At 32.9% G+C, this 7454-nt stretch overlaps 1 protein-coding gene and 1 pseudogene across 1 annotated transcript in view; one reads left to right on the top strand and one right to left on the bottom strand.

Moving 5' to 3' along the window:
• Positions 1-7454, bottom strand: part of LOC111624374 (plasma membrane calcium-transporting ATPase 1-like) — a 202995-nt gene that overhangs the window by 123932 nt on the left and 71609 nt on the right. The gene's annotated exons all lie outside the window — the stretch shown is intronic.
• On the top strand, positions 4690-6825 carry LOC111624375 (annotated as a pseudogene).

The raw sequence follows: 7454 nt of genomic DNA, 5'->3' as shown, positions 1-7454 counted from the left end.
TATTGTACCTGTCGTTCTCTCCTGTACAGGTGTGATACCACACACGCTACACAAAAGCCTGGGAACATTACAATTGATTAGAAATACATACATCACACTACAGAAGGCCACTATATTGAATACATGCCATATTGTTAGGAAATTCCTTAATACTGACACTGACACACACATTTAATTTTAGTTTTGTTTTGGTTGCTATGCTTTGACTCTGGTCCGGCATAGTACACAGCCACCGGTGTGTACCGAGTATAACCCACTAAACCCAACACACAATAATAATAAGTTTCAATAAAAATAATAAAATGTAAATTGAATTTTATCATAAAGAGTTTGCTTGAATTTCCTTTCTTCTGAGATCGCAGCAATGCGCAACGGGTAAGCTAGTTATTTAATAAAATATTAATTTTATAAGAGATAGCACTTAATGCTTACCTCTAGTGCCAAATTACTTGATATTTAATAATTATTAGTAGCAGTCATGTAGCCCAAAAATCCAATAATTATTTGGCTTTTATACAAACTCAAACTAGATCACAATGGAGTAAAACTTAGCAGAAATCTTCCACTGTACATTGTAGGTCAAATAGGGTAGTTGAATTTTCTGTGTTCAGTGTATTTTTACTGTTTTATTGAAATTAAAAGGTGATATTGCATTTTTTCTTTATTTTTTAAATTCTAATGTAAAATGGATTTTTATGTGTATGATACAATACTTAGCCTTAACACAGAAGAGACTTCTTAAAAATTCTCCCCTATACTCACAAACAATCCTCATAATTCAATTGTGTTTATGAATTGTCCCAATTATGTAAATTAAGTATAAAAATAAAATAAAACTAATAAATTTGTATTTATGACTAATTTTCTTTGTTCATTTAATAATGAATATAAACTCAGAAAAAATTAATTTTAATATCAATCATGAAATTTTGTTCAATTTTTTTCAGAATATTGTAATGTTTTAAATATTATGTTCACAAATTAACCTTTCCTTTATTTCCAGCAACTAAACAATCAAAATGACAAATGTTTCAAGCAGTTTTACTGTCCGGCTTACTAGTACTGTATTCTATTAATATTTGAAATCCAAAAGAAAGGTTAATTTGTAAACATATAAAAAGATATCAAACTGAAAAAATTTATGTTGTAAACATGATTTTGTCATGAGTTTCACTTGTTTTAATATTTTAATTTTGTAATATATAGCAATTATTTTTTGTATTTTCTCATAAGTCAATATAATCTAATATTTGTCCAAACTAGGATGTCCCAATACCACAAAAGTATTGATATTGGTATCAATATCATGAATAGTTTTAAAGTTTGGTAGTGTCAAAATATTGAGACCAGCCAAAATATTGGCTGGCATCTGGTATCGAAACTGGAAACCTTGCCAGTATTCGCTGTTCAATCTGTCATGTCACCTTCCACCTTGATTTTACTACTGAGAAGGTACACCTATCCCTCTCTTTGTGCAGTGGATACATTCCAAAGAATGCCACATAAAAAAAAAAAAAATGTATAAAAATATGTATAGTACATGCATCCTGTAGAAAATGCTCAATACAATCCACAATTTCAATGGAATGAAAAAAACTAGGAATTTACAAAAGAAATGCAAGCTTATTTATTCTATCATCATTTATCATTAACATTATCTATATATATAAAATTGCTTGTCCTGACTGACTGATTCATCATCGCCCAGAGCAAACTGCTGGACCTAAAGAGGTAAAATTTGGTGCACAGTTAGGGTACGTCATGAAAACGCACACTAAGAAGGGATTTTTCGAAATTCCCAAGTGGGGGAGAGGGAGAGCATTAAGGCTTAACTGGAATAACAGCTTCTACTGTACTATTTTATATGCGATTTTTTGTTTTTATCTGCATTTTAGTAGGGTACGCCATGGCTATGCACACTAAGAAGGGATTTTTAGAAATTCCCAAGTGGGGGGAGAGGGAGAGCATTAAGGCTTAACCGGAAGAACAGCTTCTACTGTACTATTTTATATGCGATTTTTTGTTTTCAACTACATTTAGTCTTCATTGAGTACTTAGGTGTATTAAATTGATAACATTTCAGACATTGTTATAAATATTTTTATCTATTTCGATTTTAAAAATGTTCGAACCGTTTTAAATTTGAATTTGTTATTGCATATCGGTTCGATTAAAAAACAATTGTAAACATTTTAGAAAATTGATCAAATTGAAAATAGTTTGTTTGATTTTCGGCAATTCTCTTCAGCGGTAGATGTTATATAACAATTACTATGGTTATTGAAATATTGAATGTAAATGGGGTTTGCTTGCAAAACCTCTGTGGACGAAGTCACAGGTAACAGCTAGTTTGTACATAAATATAGTAAACATAAGGTAGCACAGGAAATAAAATCAACATACAGCATTCTCTGATGTACATATAGTACTGTACTGTGCTATGCTTAAAAACAAAAATTAACCATTGATTTCAACAATTTTAATGAAAGTTTAAATTTGAAAATTTCAAATCAACTGTTTTTTCTCCCATGTAAAAAATCAATCATGTAGAAAGAGAATTAGTTCTCTTTTATTGACAGTGTTATTTCAAAATTGATAAAATAAACCATGTAAAAGAGGGATAGGTGTACTGTACTTGTTACAATGAAGGTTGAAATGGAACCCAGAATTGCAATTAATACTTTGTTGCTTACTGTAGGGATTTGAGTCCCAGTTATCTGGTTCAGAAGTCAGTGCATCAGTCAGTACTTCCGTTTATGCTCATAAACAGAAGATTGATGTTTTATGTACAGTACATGAAAAAGCCCCAGATTCTGTGAATGGCTCTATGGATACTACTATACATGTAATAGGGATGGATAAAAATGCATTAGAAAAGAGGTAAAACAGTGCCTTTACTTTGAAAGTTCTTTATTGTGTTCAAATTTTACAAATGTCAATGCAAACAAGTATATACAAATTTTAGCTCATTTTAAATATCCCTGATGGCCCAAGTTTATGAAGCACTTTTGTTTGTTAATCAAGTTTAACTAAATATCTATATATAAAAATGATAATGTATGTATGTTTGTTTGCTATATACTCCTAGGCCGTTTAACCAATAACCTCTAACTTATATAATGTCATACATACCACCCCAAAATATCTATTTTAGGGTGGTATGTATGACATTATATAAGTGGAAATATGGAGTTTGAAATATTGGAGTAATAAATTAATACCAAAATGAAAGGATTGGTTCTTTGTAAGTTGCAAGTTATATATAAACCAACAATAATAAAAAGATGCAATTTATTTTTGTCCAATTCAACTTTAGAAATTGTTCTATATTACTGCAAGAAGTTTTTTATTATGAAGGTTAAATCAAGTAATAACAGTGAGACAATGAGAATATAATGAAACTTTCTACTTTTCTTCAAAATCTAAGTTCTTCATTTAAATTTTTAATTACAAAATCTGAATCTGTAATGACTAGTGTTACCACCTGTACGATTTTCACCCAGACAGTCCAGGAATCGACTCGCTGTCCAGGTGAACTATTAATTTTGTCCAGGAATATCGTGTGCAACCTGTGGACCTTTTTTTTTCTTTGCTTGTACGATTAGTATTCGTACGCATCTCCAATATCAAATAGAGTTAAGTCATCTGTAGTTGTTTTTTCTTAATTTAGTTATTTACGTTACTCCTACCCAAGTCTCCCTAGTCCCTAACTGTAACTGATTTAGAACCTGCCATGCACTGCACGTTATTCTTTGCATTGCAAAATGACATTGCGCATGCGTCAGGAACTTCTGTTCGAACAAACCTCACCTCCATTTTTGTTTTTTATAATAAAGAATAAACAAACATCATTATATTTCACCAGTGATGCTTCAGAGAATGAAATACAGGCATAAGAAACACAGCAACCTCACAACAACTACCGAATCTCTCATCGGTATTCGATATATGCCTGGCAATTTACTCAGGTCAGATGGGTCCTTTCCATTATGTAACATGTCATATATTGTAGGGATTTGATCTACATATGATCAACGAAACGCTCGATGGAGACCAGGATTAAGGAACACAAAGCAGATATACAATACAACAGAGCCACCACATCACTTGTGATTTATGTGTCCGAACCGGGCATCAATGTGGACTTCGCACGGGCATCGTTAATAGTCAAAACAAAACACATGGAACACCTCAAATGGCTAGAAGCAATGGAAATATATAAGGTGCACACTACATCTACATGCATTAACTCCCAAGAAAAAATGGCTCTTTCATTAGCTTGGCAAGCCTTATTACATAATGATTAGTAAGGATGTGGTTGGTTTAGGAGGTTGCACGAGAACATGTAAAGATCATAATAAAAATAATACATCAGACACGTAAGAAAAGAGTAAAATGTGATGCTGAATGAAAGGAACACGACAGATACAATGCATGCACAATAGATATCGCACAATCAAAACATCATTCAAATTTTTCTTTTAAAAAATTGCATGACAGTGTTTGAGAATAACACCTGTTTTTTACCTGAAGGAAGACACAGAAGGTGTTTGGAAAACGTTTGTTTTTACCAAAATTATTTATTTTTGTATTTCTACACACCGGTTAGAGGCACGAGTAAATACGTTTTTGTTTATTATACACCCCAGTGTGCACGAAGAAGTTATATTCTTTGTTACAAACCACGTATTTTTATGTATTCTAAGAAATTAAATATAAAATAAACTTGCTCACAAATGTTTTGTTAACCTTGCCAATTGTTCTGTGTATGTGCTTTTCCCAAAATTGCTGGGATTACCCTGTCCTTTATTACTTTATTTTGGTACTTGTCCCTGTTTGTTAGTGCTTCAACTTTATTACATTCCTATACCGATTCACCAACCCATTGTTAGACTTCCCTTTGAAGAATATAGGTCCTGCGTCTTGCAAATATTTCAAATCTATCTCAGCTGTGCTCTGAAATAGTCCGAAAATTGTGATTGCTAGTCAGTCTTATTTTTTTCTATTATTATTATACTATTTAATTTTTTCTAAGATGGACAAATTCCTTGTACGGAGTGTTCCGTCAACGAGTAGAAGTAGTGATAGCATTGAGCAAAAAAAAAAAAAAAAAAAAAGTTAGTGTGCCAGCAGTATAGTGGTAATTATTTATCTTATGGTTTTTTTTGGTGTGGTGATAAAACGTGCCCAATCCCCAAGTGTACTGTTTGTGGTGAAAAACTTACTAATGCTGCTATGGTTCCCAGTAAATTGAAATGACATTTGTCAACAAAACATTCTTCTCTGTCAAGCAAACATGTCAATTATTTTTGTCGGTTGTTAAAACAAAACCAAAAATAAGCAGCATTCATGACTAACAGTATGTGTTTCAGATATAGTACAGGAAGTTAGCTATGAAGTAGCCGAACTTATTGTAAAGGCCAAAAACCACATACAATAGCTGAAACGTTATTAATGCCTGCTTGTAAAGAGATGGTGAAAATAGTCCTGGGTTCAGAATCTGCTAGTGAAATCAAAAATTCCTCTTTCTGCTGACACAATCAGTTGCCGAGTTATTGAGATGTCCAGTGACATTGAAGACATTATGAAGGAGAAAATCAACAGCAGTTGAAAGATCTCACTTCAGATCGACAAGTCCACCAATATTAGCAATCAAGCACAACTTCTTGCTTATATTCGGTACATCGATGGTAATGTAATTGCAACTAATTTCTTTTTTTGCAAACAACTTCCCAAGCGAGCCACTGGTGAAGAAATATTTCATGTAACTGAATGAATTAAAATGGAAGGATTGTGTTAGTGTTTGTACAGACAGAGCCGCAGCTATGACAGGCCGAGTGAAAGGATTTGTAGCTCAAGTATGTGAAATTAATCCTAACATACAATGCAATCATTGTCTTATTTGCCACAAAGCCATTGTTGCTAAATCTTTGCCACCTTCTCTGAAAGTTGTGCTGGACAAAATAGTAAAAGTCGTAAACTTTGTCAAATCACAACCCCTAAATTTGCAGCTATTTTCCGTTTTGTGTCAGGAAATAAAATCAGAACACACCACACTCCTGCTACATACAAAAGTACGGTGGTTATCAAGAGGAAAGTATTAACGCAAATATTGGAACTTAAAGACGAGGTACGTGCATTTTTGACTGTTGAAAGGCACAAGTACGCGGATTTATTTGCAGATGATGAATGGGTATGTAAGTTGGCGTATCTTTCTGATATTTTCGTACATTTGAATGAACTGAACAGAAAAATGCAAAATAGGAATGAAAATATTCTTACTAGTATGGATAAGATTCAAGGATTTGTGAATCAGCCAAATTTGTGGATACAAAGAATTGAAAATGGTTCATTTGAAATGTTCTGGACTGTATGGTCACTTGCTTCCAGTAATGAAGTGATAATGGATCTAATTAAAGAACATTTAATCCTGCAGCAGAGGTTCAAGTAGTAATTTGGAGACAGTGTTGAAAATATCGACTGGGTTCATAATCCATTCGTTGTGATTTCAGAATCTCTACCTATTTATTTACAAGAGGAACTCGTGGAATTAAAAGCAGACATTGAAATTACAACTCCTCGAAGTGCCTTTGGATACATTTTGGTTGGCAATAAGGAGTGAATACCCTGCTATCTCCGAGATGGCAGTTAATATGTTAATGCCATTTTCTACTACGTATTTGTGTGAACTGGGCTTCTCGACATTGACTGAAATTAAAACATCAAAGAGGGAGAGACTCAGATCCGTCGATGAAAAAATGAGACTAGCTTTGTCAACGATTCCACCACGGATCAGCTGTCTGTGTGCAGCTAAGCAGGCGCAAATTAAAAAGGTATGAGTAAAATTATTTAATATAAACACACATAAAAACCTTTACTTGACCAGTAAAAATATATTTACTGAAAACACCAAACGTTTTCGACCGCCTTCCTCAGTCTTCCTCAGGTTTTAAATTCTGATATTCGAAAATCGTTGTGCTTAAATATTTAAGCACAACGATTAATTTGCAGAACGCGCAAATCATTAAAATGTCACACAGAAGAGAACACGTACGAACGCTAGAAGCTTTGGAAATTTATAAAGCAGAATTACGTAATAGCTGTATCAACTATAAAGATGCTATTAATATTTCGGCAGCTTGGAGGTTTGCGTATGAAGCAGAATGCCCCCACAACTCTATGTAAGGTGTTATACATCGTTTACATGTATATGTAAAATAATATTTGTGAATATTTGGGTTCACGTACGTAATGATTAATACGCATGCGCGTAATGAATTTTATTCGCAAAGATGTATATGTTCCAAAATGTTTAAATATTTAAGCACAACGATTTTCGAATATCAGAATTTAAAACCTGAGGAAGACTGAGGAAGGCAGTCGAAAACGTTTGTTGTTTTCATTAAATATATTTTTACTGGTCAAGTAAAGGTTTTTATGTGTGTTTATATTAA

Source organism: Centruroides sculpturatus, unplaced genomic scaffold, assembly GCF_000671375.1.
Source record: "Centruroides sculpturatus isolate CEXI.00-Female unplaced genomic scaffold, Cexi_2.0 scaffold264, whole genome shotgun sequence".
NCBI lineage: Eukaryota > Metazoa > Arthropoda > Arachnida > Scorpiones > Buthidae > Centruroides > Centruroides sculpturatus.
Note: the sequence above shows the minus strand (reverse complement) of the source record. Positions and strands in the feature narration are given on the sequence as shown.